Source organism: Lactuca serriola, chromosome 4 (genome assembly GCF_051521515.1).
Source record: "Lactuca serriola cultivar US96UC23 chromosome 4, Lser_US96UC23_V15, whole genome shotgun sequence".
In the NCBI taxonomy this organism is placed as follows: domain Eukaryota; kingdom Viridiplantae; phylum Streptophyta; class Magnoliopsida; order Asterales; family Asteraceae; genus Lactuca; species Lactuca serriola.
Genome location: NC_136411.1, coordinates 370,359,394 through 370,369,993, shown reverse-complemented (window position 1 = coordinate 370,369,993; position 10,600 = coordinate 370,359,394). Strand labels below are relative to the sequence as shown.

The following is a 10,600-nucleotide window of genomic DNA, read 5'->3' as shown; positions in this document are numbered from 1 at the left end:
GGGTAGAGCAGAACCCCGAGGGCTCAGGGACGTGCCTTCCAGCTTACGAAAGAGGAGGTCGGGTCAGCGCCATATGCGGTTGCGGGTACGTTTCCATTCTTATCTTACTTTTTATGATTATATTGTGAAAATTTTCTTCCTCATTTTGCATGTGTCATTAGAATATAGGAAGCTCAGAGGAGTTTAGTATCGAGGGGTTGTAGCCGGTTATTCTCCAAGGGCGTTGGGAATGGGGAGTTAGAATAGAGGATCACAACTCCAGGGGCAGTAGTGGTGAAACGGAGATGTAGAAGTGTCCAGCTAGGATACGATTCCTTTGAAGTTCGGTTGATCCATACCGGGAGGGTTGTCTTGCGGAGGTTGTTCACTCCGGGTTAATCGTTCCATAGTTAATGATGATAATACCTAGTAGGAACGGTTGATTTGTGTTATGGTTTCGCTGCCAGCAGGTAATAGTTAGTGTCCCAAGTGGGGGAGAATTGGAAATTCTCAGGTAGAGCATCAACCATTGAGGATTCTGTTAGCTTCCAGGGTTCGACAGTGCATCCAACGGGTATACGGGTTGTTTAGCATAAGTGGTAGACATGCGGATCGGGGAACAGACCACATATTTATGAGAGGATGGACGATTGACATGAGGCCTAGGGTTAGGCTGGGGATAGAGTCCACGGAATGGATCCGGAGTTCGGAACCCCAAGTGGGTGAGAACAGTCTGCATGGGAAAGATCAACAGGAGGGGTGGTCCAGGAAGATGCACAACAATTTAGAGGAGTCCAAATAGACTGAAGGCCGGTGGGGCGTACCATTCAGGCCAAATGCTCGGAGAATGGTCCAGACAGGCTGAAGGCCCGGAAGGGCGGTCCAGACATGTTGAAGGTTCTGAGAGTGGTCCAAATAGACTAAAGGCCTGGTGAGGCGGTCCAGTCAAGCAGAAAACTCTGTATGTGTTTGCAGACTTTGTGCGGGTATTGAGCATGCTGCTATGCTATAACAATCAGTATGTCTGTCCTCAAGTATTGAACATGCTGATGGAATATGTTGAAGGCTTTGTGTGGGTTTTTGATAGTTATATGATCAGGTTCTGAGTATATATGTGTTATGGCACAACAACTTGTTCTGCAAGTGGATAGTGTAAGGTGAGGTTTCAGTACAGTGATGCTTGTTGGGGTTGTGAAGAAAATTGATTAGGCTCTCTTAGGCAATGGAGGAGGTGAGGATCTCTAGTATGGAGTGTTGGGACAACTAAAGTGATGAAAGTAGTGTCGATAGGTTATCGGGAGCATTCCAGTCATGAGCAGAGGGACGGAGCAGGCATACCAGATTCGTGCTATGGGATAGAGGCAATCCAGACCTATGTGGAGGACCATGTAAGGGTATTACAGTCATAGGCTGTGGGCATATAGATTTTGTTGATTATGTCTTTTATAGGAGCGCATTCAGGCTAGATCTTTCTCCTGATCGTCTATGGCGACACATGATATATGGGTAGGGTTGAGGTGGTCCTGCCCTATGCAGTAGGCTAAGATACCTGGTACGGGCTGACTAAAAGTCGTAGGTACGGAGACTCAATAGGAGCGGTGGGGTTGAGGTGGTAGGCCAATAAACCTTGAGAATTCCAACTCGATAGTTGAATTGATTTGACATGTTGGTATTCCAATCTAGGGTATTCCATTTCAAGGATGACCAAACCCTATGTTCAATTGGACTTGGCAAATTGGTATTCCTGCTCGAAGGGTGGTATGGGCTAGGTATGAGTGGCATACTGGTGGGTGAGTAGTGGTAGGTATGTTGATGATGGTTTGAGTTATTGTGATGTATCTTGGGTTGATTTCATCTATGGAAGAGCCACAATGTGACTGAAATGAGGAGGAGATGGGTCGCTGAAGATCAGGTAGGATGTGAGGCTGACATGGGTCATGTAGCGTTCATTATGTTAGCAGAGGTTGATAGTAGGGGCTTCGTTCCTAAATGACAGTCTACTTTTAATCTTGAATAAAGTTAAACAAGCGTGCACTCCACACCTTCCTTACTTGTTTAATATTTATCAAGATACTTTTGGTCACACAAAATAATCCCATTACACTTAAATCACATTAGTGAAACAAATCACCAACACTAATGTCCTATCAGCACAAAGGGTTCGCCTCAGGAAGAAGGAAGGACGAGTTTCCGATACTTTGGATCCTAAGGATTTTGTCAAGATGGCAAAATGACAGGAAAGATAGACCTTATGAAAATGTTTGATTGGGATTTACATAACCTTTCACGTTTTGCAGTTGTGAAAGTGCATCATGGATCAGGAGGTGATAGTTTTATTGAATGACATTCAGGTCGGTGAGCGCATGTATTCTGTTGAGAGGCCTGTGGCCATACTAGGAAGAAGGGTGAAGGTTTCGCGGAACAAGGAGGTGCCTTTGGTAAAGGTACGGTGGAGCACCAAAGAGGGTCTGAGTGGACGTGGGAGCCAGAGGCAGAGATGCGAGAGCACTATCCGAGGAATGGAAAAGCCGTTGGAGAATCCATTTCTGCAAAGAATTCGCCACTAAAGAACCTTAAGTCCGTTTTTAGCAAGAAGAAGAGTAGCAAATCAGGAGCATCCAACGCCTCTGTAGCAATCGAAGACGCGATTAAAGAAGACATCGGGTATGAGACCGAGGACGAAGAAGAACCTACATACGAGCACGAATCCGATTTTGAGGATGATTTAGCTATCACTATGGCTAATATCGATGAAGTCCCCATAGGGGAATGGAAGAAGAGGATGCGCGCTGACACTGGCCTGGGACTTGTGCAGCACGCAATTCCCGCAACTGCTACTTTTGAGCTTAAGGGTCATATCCTCGCTCAACTCAAGGAGATTCCCTTCTATGGAATAGACCATGAAGATGCTTATAAGCATTTGGATGAAGTAAATGATGTGGCTGGCTACTTCAATGTACCAAATATGCCACGCGAGACCCAGCTACTTCGTATGCTTCCAGTCACATTCAAGGGTGCTGCAAAGGGTTGGCTCAAGTCACTTCCCCCCGGGTCGGTCACCACATGGGCTAAGATGAAAGAAGAGTTCATAGACCATTTTTTCCTGCCTTCTAAAATAGCCAAATTGAAGAAATCCATTGCGAACTTCGAGCAACAACCTAGAGACTCCCTTTATGAGGCGTGGGAGAGGTACAAAGGTCTTCTCAGAAATTGCCCACACCATAACCTTAATAGCCAACAAGAAGTCTCCATCTTCTATGATGGAGTCAATGTTACCACAAGACAATTGCTCGAATCGCAAGGCCCGCTCACAAAGAAGGCACCCCCGGTAATCAAGGAATTAATTGAAGAATTCTCTAAACATTCTAAAGAACACCGCAACCCAATAAATGGAGTAAGGCAGGGGGTAGTGAACTCGGCCAATGATGGCATAGCGACGATGATGGCTAAGCTCGATAGTTTAGATAGAAGGATGAAAAAAATGGATCAAACAATCCATGGTATTCGAGTTGGATTCGAGAACTGTAAAGGACCTCATCTCACGAAGGATTGTGACTTGGATGAAAATGTAAACAAGAAGGCGCAAGTGTTCTACTCAAGCGGCGATAGATACGACGAGAATTGGCGGAAACCAAAGAAGGAATGGCTCCCGTATGAAGAATAGAAAAAGGCAAAGGAGGAGAAATACAAGCAGAAAGAGAGGGGTTTCTATCAAAAGGAAGAACCGGGTTTGGAAAAGAGAGCCGACTTAGAAGAGATGTTCACAAGATTCATATCCGCCTCCAAAAAAAGACACAATGATCATGATGCTGCAATACAAGAGACCAGAACTATACTTAGGAATCAGCAAGCATCCATTCTCAACATTGAGAAACAGCTAGGACAACTTGCACATCAAGTGAACGAGAGAAGACGGGTGAACTTCCAAGTAAAACCGAGAATAATCCGAGAATGGAGAATATGAATGCTATAACCTCCAGCTATCGAGAAATTTTCACTCCTATGACCGCTGCACAGAGGGTCTCCAAGGTGCATGCAGAAAAGATAGAAGAGTCGAGTTCAGCTAAACCCGACCAGACTCGCCGAGTCCCTTTAATGGACTCGACGAGTCCATGCCCTGATGACAAATCTGTTGTTTCCTTAAATCCTTACAACCCTCCTCTGCCATTCCCAATCAGAGCCATACCCAATGAAAAGGTTAAAGCATACAAAGCTTTCATGGAACACGTCAAAGCCTTTCAAGTCAACCTCCCATTTGTGGAAACAATGCTTCAAACACCCAAGTATTTGAACTTGCTAAAGGGTCTGTTTGCTGCTAGAAAATATTTGGCTGAAGTCGCGAAGATAGTATTGGGTGAGCTACCAGAAAAGAAGGGCAATCCGAGAAGCATCACAATTCCTTGTCAATTTGGAAATATACTTGCTACTAAAAAGCGTTGACCGATTCGGGTGCAAGTATTAACTTAATGTCTTTTTCTTTCTTCAAGAAGCTGAATTTACCAGAGCCAAGACTTGTGAATATGAAGATCCATTTAGCGGATAAGACGATTATTCATCCAAGAGGTGTTTTTGAAGATCTCCTCATTAAGGTGGATAAATTTATATTCCCCGTGGACTTTGTAGTACTTGATATGGAAGAAGACCCCGAAATTCCAATTATTTTGGGGAGATCATTTTTCAATACCGCATGCACATTGATAGATGTATGCGATTCCACACTAACATTGAGGGTAGGAGATGAGTCAGCAGTGTTTAAAGCTCTACCAGAGATTAAGCAAGAAGAAGGAAGAAAAGAAGAAGTTTCCTTCATTGATTTGGATGATGAAATACTACAAAAAGAACTTGCACTCTTACAAGAAGAAGATCCAAGTAAGTTTTTGCTATCTTCTGGAGGAAATGATGATGTTGACAAAGACTTGGAGGAGATAGAGAAGCTTCTGAAAGGAACCGATTCAGAAAACACAGTGGGATGTGAGGAATACGCTCCGACTCGCCGAGTCGCTTTCACGGACTCGACGAGGCCAATCAAAAATCTCAGCAACTTGGATGATCTTGATCTGCTTGTTACCAGCTCCTTGCATGTTCTGGACATGATGATTTTCCCTAATTATTTAGAAGATCAAGAAGCAGATGGCGGAATTGTTAAAGCATATGGTGATTTTCAACACGTTCAAGTAGCATGCCTCGATACAATAATGCAAGAAGATGAAGACATTCCACTTGAAAAGCAGGCCAGCTTTGGAGAAGAGGAAAATGCAGCAGTTAGGAAAGATGATGCTGATAACCCATTCATTGAGTCACGTATTACCAAACCTCGAGCCCGAGTTTTCACCAACTATAATGATGTTTAAAGAAGGAGGGGTGCAAGAAAGGGTGCGAGAGGATGGGGTAAAGAAGAAGAAGGTGAGGAAAAGGAAAATTCATGCAGCTGAAGATGATGCTACAAGGAAAAAGAGAAAAGAATTGAGACAAGCTTACAAGAAAAAGATGTTGGAATAGTGTCTAAGGCTGCAACTATATTAGGCAAGTATTTGACCTGGTTGTGCATGGTCCTTTTGGGTTGCCTTCACCATAGCAATTTGATATGATGATTTATTATGAGAGAATAAATATTATTAATATATTATGAGAATAATGTAAGCAATAATAATATTGTTATTTGATTAATATAAGTCATAAATTAATTAGTATTAATTTGGTGACTTAAAGATATTAATTAAATAAGAGGGTATAAACTGTCAATTGTTTGATAGTTACACTTTAGACTGTAAATCCTTAAGAGATAAGGGTTGAACGAATTCTGGAGCTAAGGATAGCTCAAAATCGTCCATTGCTTATCTAAGGAAAGGATTTGGATTGCTTTAAGGAATGATTATCCAACTAGGGTTTAAGGTGAAACCCTTAAGGAGTCTACAAGTATAAATAGACCCTATGGCCAAGGGAAATCGACATCTCATCAAAAGTAGAGAACCCCTGGCTGATCTCCTCCCCTCTCCTCTCTATCAAATCATCCTCCTTGCTAGTTGGTGTTTGCAAGCCATTAGAGGAGTGACAATTGTGACTCTAGAGCTCTAAGACAACACGATCATACAAGAGATTCAAAGGTAAACTGGTAGATCTGATTTTGTATTGTTCTTATACCTAATTAGTCATTAGAAGTCTTGGATTCAAAGCATGTTTAATTAGAAAGCCTAGATCCAAGCATTAGGGTTTTGTATGCGCACATAGGAAAGTTCTTATGGGTAAAACCCATCAGTGGTATCAGAGCCTAAATTGGTTTCTATTAAATTGTTGCTTGTTTGTTTGATTCTTAACTGCAAAATTCGATTTTTATGTTTCTGTGTCATGGACTCGGCGAGTCCCATTGTGGACTCGGCGAGTTGGCTTGACTCGACGAGTCCCTTGGTGCACTCGGTGAGTCCAAGCGTCAGGAAAGGCCAGATTCGGGATTTTTTGATGATTATCTTATGGAAACGTACCTTAATCATATTAGATCAACCTTAATCCGATTTGTTGATATATATGACTATAATCTTGATCTAATTAAAGATATTTATCAACTAATAAAATATTTAATTTCCTTATATGATAATTAATTAATTATTTTGATTAAATTGGTAATTATCTTGCAAGAAATCTTGAATAAATCAAATATAGATACTTATGGAATTAATTGTTAATTAAAATTATTTGTTATTTGATCCTCCATGTTTTAAATGTTTTAAAACTTGTCCTCAAGTTTTGAAATTTATGTTTTGTGATTGAAAGTTTTAATTTAGACCATTTAAATTTCAAACCCTAGATTTTAAAAGTTTAAAATACAACCCTATACTAGTATAATATTACAAGATTAATATATATATATATATATATATATATATATATATATATATATATATATATATATATATGTATATATATATATATATATGTATATATATATATATATATATATATATATATATATATATATATATATATATATGTATAACTAAAATGCTAGTCTTACCGTTAGTAGGCCTCATTCACGAAGTCGATCTATAAGGTGGGTATAAGGTTGCGGCCCATAAAATGGCGCTTAATGGGTGTACACTCACACCCACCGCTTGCTTGATCGGTGGAGGGTCGTTAGCCGAATGGGTAGGATAGAGAAACCTCATCCTCTCATTAAAAGTATAATAAGAAATATAAAGTAACTACATATTTTTTTAAAGTTTCCCAATCTTAGTTACTTTAGGAAAAGTGAATTGATGCAATCCCATGAAATTACACTTTGCACCCTTGCTAAGAAGTTAGTGGAGCGTGTGTGGTTTACCGGCACACTAATTGGTTCTAAGCAAAGGTGGCAAAGGGTGATTCATTGTTTATCATAGTTCGATGGAGCGTGTGTGGTTTACCGGCACATCGAATAGGTGATCGTTACAATGAAGGCACCATGTGAATTTGCATGGTAATTCACAACTGCTTTGTGATCCTCGGCATCCCAGTCACAAACAAGAGGGGCATATCGAGATTTAAACATGCCATTGAATAGTTTCAATGAATCTCATCCGAACCTAGGAATTCTCAAAACATTTAGGACTTAAAGTTATGTTTTTATGGTGGAGAATTAGTGAATCGTCATTCACTTACCTTCATATTATTTGCATGTTGGATTACGGCATCCCTTTTCTAATATGTAAATATTGATGTTGGATCCTAGCCCTAATTTTCCTTATTGGGAGATAATTAGGGATTCATATTCTGATCTATCTTTGTCCTTTCTATTTGTAGATGTCAAACGCAAACAATGCTGCTTCTAGTTCTGTCACATTGATGAGCCTTTGTCAAAAGGTCACTTTCGATGGAACGAACTTTAGCGAATGGATAAGATACATTCGCACCATTGCTCGCTATGGGATAAGGAGTATGTCGTCGATGAGAAGCTCGAGAAGATTAACCCTGAAATCGCTACTCCGGCTGAAATGACCGCTTTTGAAACTCATGAGCGCGATGCAACGAAGGTACATTGCATCATGATAGCCACTATGAACTCAGAATTTCAAAAGTCCTATGAGGACATGTACCCGTACGAAATGCATCTAGACTTATTGGAGAGATACCACCAAAACGCGAGACAAGAGCGTTATGAGATTTTTACTAACATGATTTTCGCTAAGATGGGTCATGGAGAGTCTCTTACCGTGCACCTGCAAAAGATGCAAAGGTATGTCGACTGCCTTCGCAAGTTGAATGTTGACTTTGAGGAAGACTTGGCGATCGACATGGTGCTTCACTCTTTGCCTCCGAGCTATAATCAATTTAGGATGACCTACCAGATGAACAAAGAGGAAGTCACCCTAAGCAAACTCCAAGGTCTCTTGAGGGTCGCTGAGAGCAACTTCAAGGACAAGTCTGTTGCACCAACTCCCAATCCACCCGTTGCTCCTGTCTTGGCCATTGGACAAGGAAAGGGAAAGAAGAGGAAGGCTTCGTCTAAGAACTAACGTACGGTTAAAACCTGAGATGGTGCCTCTTCTAGTGGGACCAAAGTTGATCTTGCTAAGCCCTGCCCTAACCCAAAGGAGGCAGAGTGCCACCACTGCCACAAGATAGGACATTGGAAGAGAAGCTGCCCAGAGTACCTACAAGCCATCAAGGAAGGAAATAGTGATGTGGAGGCTGGAAGAATAAATCTAATCATGGGGAACAGAAGATTGTCGCCTGTGACCAAGATTGGAGTGTATTCTTTAGTGCTTAGGAATGGTTTAAGTTTAGATTTGAACAATTGTTGCTATTTGCCAGAAATGGCTAGAAACATCATTTCATTTCATGGTATGTTTAGACAAGGTTTTAGATTTTCTTTTATTAATGAGAATGGTTCTATTTTAGCTTATCTAAATGGTGTCTTTTATTTTGAAGCTATACCATGTAATGGAATGTATGAAACTGTTATGATTGTTTCTAACTTAGGAAATGATGTTTTGAATATAGACTCTTCCAATAGTATGGATAAGGCATCCTTGTGGCATTATCGCCTTGGACATGTCAATAAGAAATGCATAGCCCAACTCCAAAAGGATAGAGTGTTGGAGTCATTCGACCTTAGGGAAGATGACACATGCGAATCTTGTTTGCATGGAAAGATGACTAAGTCACCCTTCACAAGTACGTGTGACAGGGGTGAGGGTCTATTGGACCTAATACATACCGATGTATGTGGACCGTTTAGATCAACCACGAAGGATGGAAATCGCTTCTATGTGACTTTTACCGATGACTATAGTAGATATGGGTATATCTACTTAATCAAGCAAAAGTCAGAAACTTTTGAAAAGTTCAAAGAGTTCAAGAATGAAGTGGAGAATCAATTGGGCCGGAAAATCAAGATGCTTCGATCCGATCGAGGAGGAGCGTACCTAAGTCTTGAATTCCACGATCATCTCAAGGAGTGTGGAATAGTTTCACAATTGACGCCACCTAGGACACCACAATTGAATGGTGTGGAAGAAAGGCGTAATCGAACCTTATTGGACATGGTTCGCTCTATGATGAGTCGTGCTTCACTACCTATCTCTTTTTGGGGGTATGCCTTAGATATTGCCGCCCATATCCTTAACCAAGTCCCTACTAAGAAGGTTTCCAAAACACCTCACGAGATGTGGACAGGGAAAGCTCCCTCGTTGGCACATATCAAGGTTTGGGGTTGTGAGGCTTTCGTAAGATGAGATACTCATGACAAGCTCGAACCTCGAAGTGAGCAATGTATTTTCATTGGCTACCCACAGAAATCCTTTGGATATCTCTTCTATAGACCGAAGGACAATGTTGTCTTCGTTGCAAGGAGAGGAGTTTTTCGAGAGTGACAACTCATAGGCCAAGGAGAGAGTAGGAGGCAAATCGAGCTTGAAGAGATTCAAGAGTCTATAGATAAAGGAACCTCTACCGCTGGCACTCAACCCGAGGAGGAAACTCTGGTTGAGCCAATTGACGAATCCTTACCTCTTAGACGTTCCGAAAGAGTTAGAGTTCAACTCCAGTTTTATGGTTTTCATATTACTACCGAAGGGGACACGTATATTTGTTGGGTTTTGAGCATTCTAACACTTCCTAAGTGTACATGCAACCCTAAATACCTTGGATCTATGTTTTCTCTATTATACATGCAAATAAGAACATCCAAGGTATTATCCTAATCTAGCATACAAAAACTATGAATGTAACAAGATAGAATACATACCTCTTGATGTAGCTTGATGTCTTCAAGCTTTAAGAGCTTAGCCCCAATAGTGTGGAAGCCTCAAGTGGAATCACAAATCACCAAGACACCTTGGAATACTTTAGAGAATATGATTACTTGGTTCTCTCTAGTGAAATTGGCTAGCCCTTCTTTAGTGTATCCACACTAGTGGCCATTTCACCAACCAAGGACATCTTTATATAGTATGGAGACTAGGGTTAGACCCATGACCTTTCATTTCATATGATCCATGGGTTAAACACTCCATGGACTATCCATGAAAGCTTAGCCCAACCTAAATGAACTTGGCCCATTCCATATATACAAGAGTCCATATTTAATTAGTTCATTTTGATCACTTAATTAATTCTAAATTAATTCTTGATCAATACTAATTAAATA

The 10,600-nt window shown here is 40.9% G+C and overlaps 1 non-coding gene across 1 annotated transcript; it reads right to left on the bottom strand.

Moving 5' to 3' along the window:
- Nucleotides 1-3,100: 3,100 nt before the first annotated feature.
- On the bottom strand, nt 3,101-3,207 carry LOC145049053 (small nucleolar RNA R71). The gene has a single exon (XR_013683173.1). It is a non-coding gene; the product is annotated as a small nucleolar RNA R71 (small nucleolar RNA).
- Nucleotides 3,208-10,600: the final 7,393 nt, after the last annotated feature.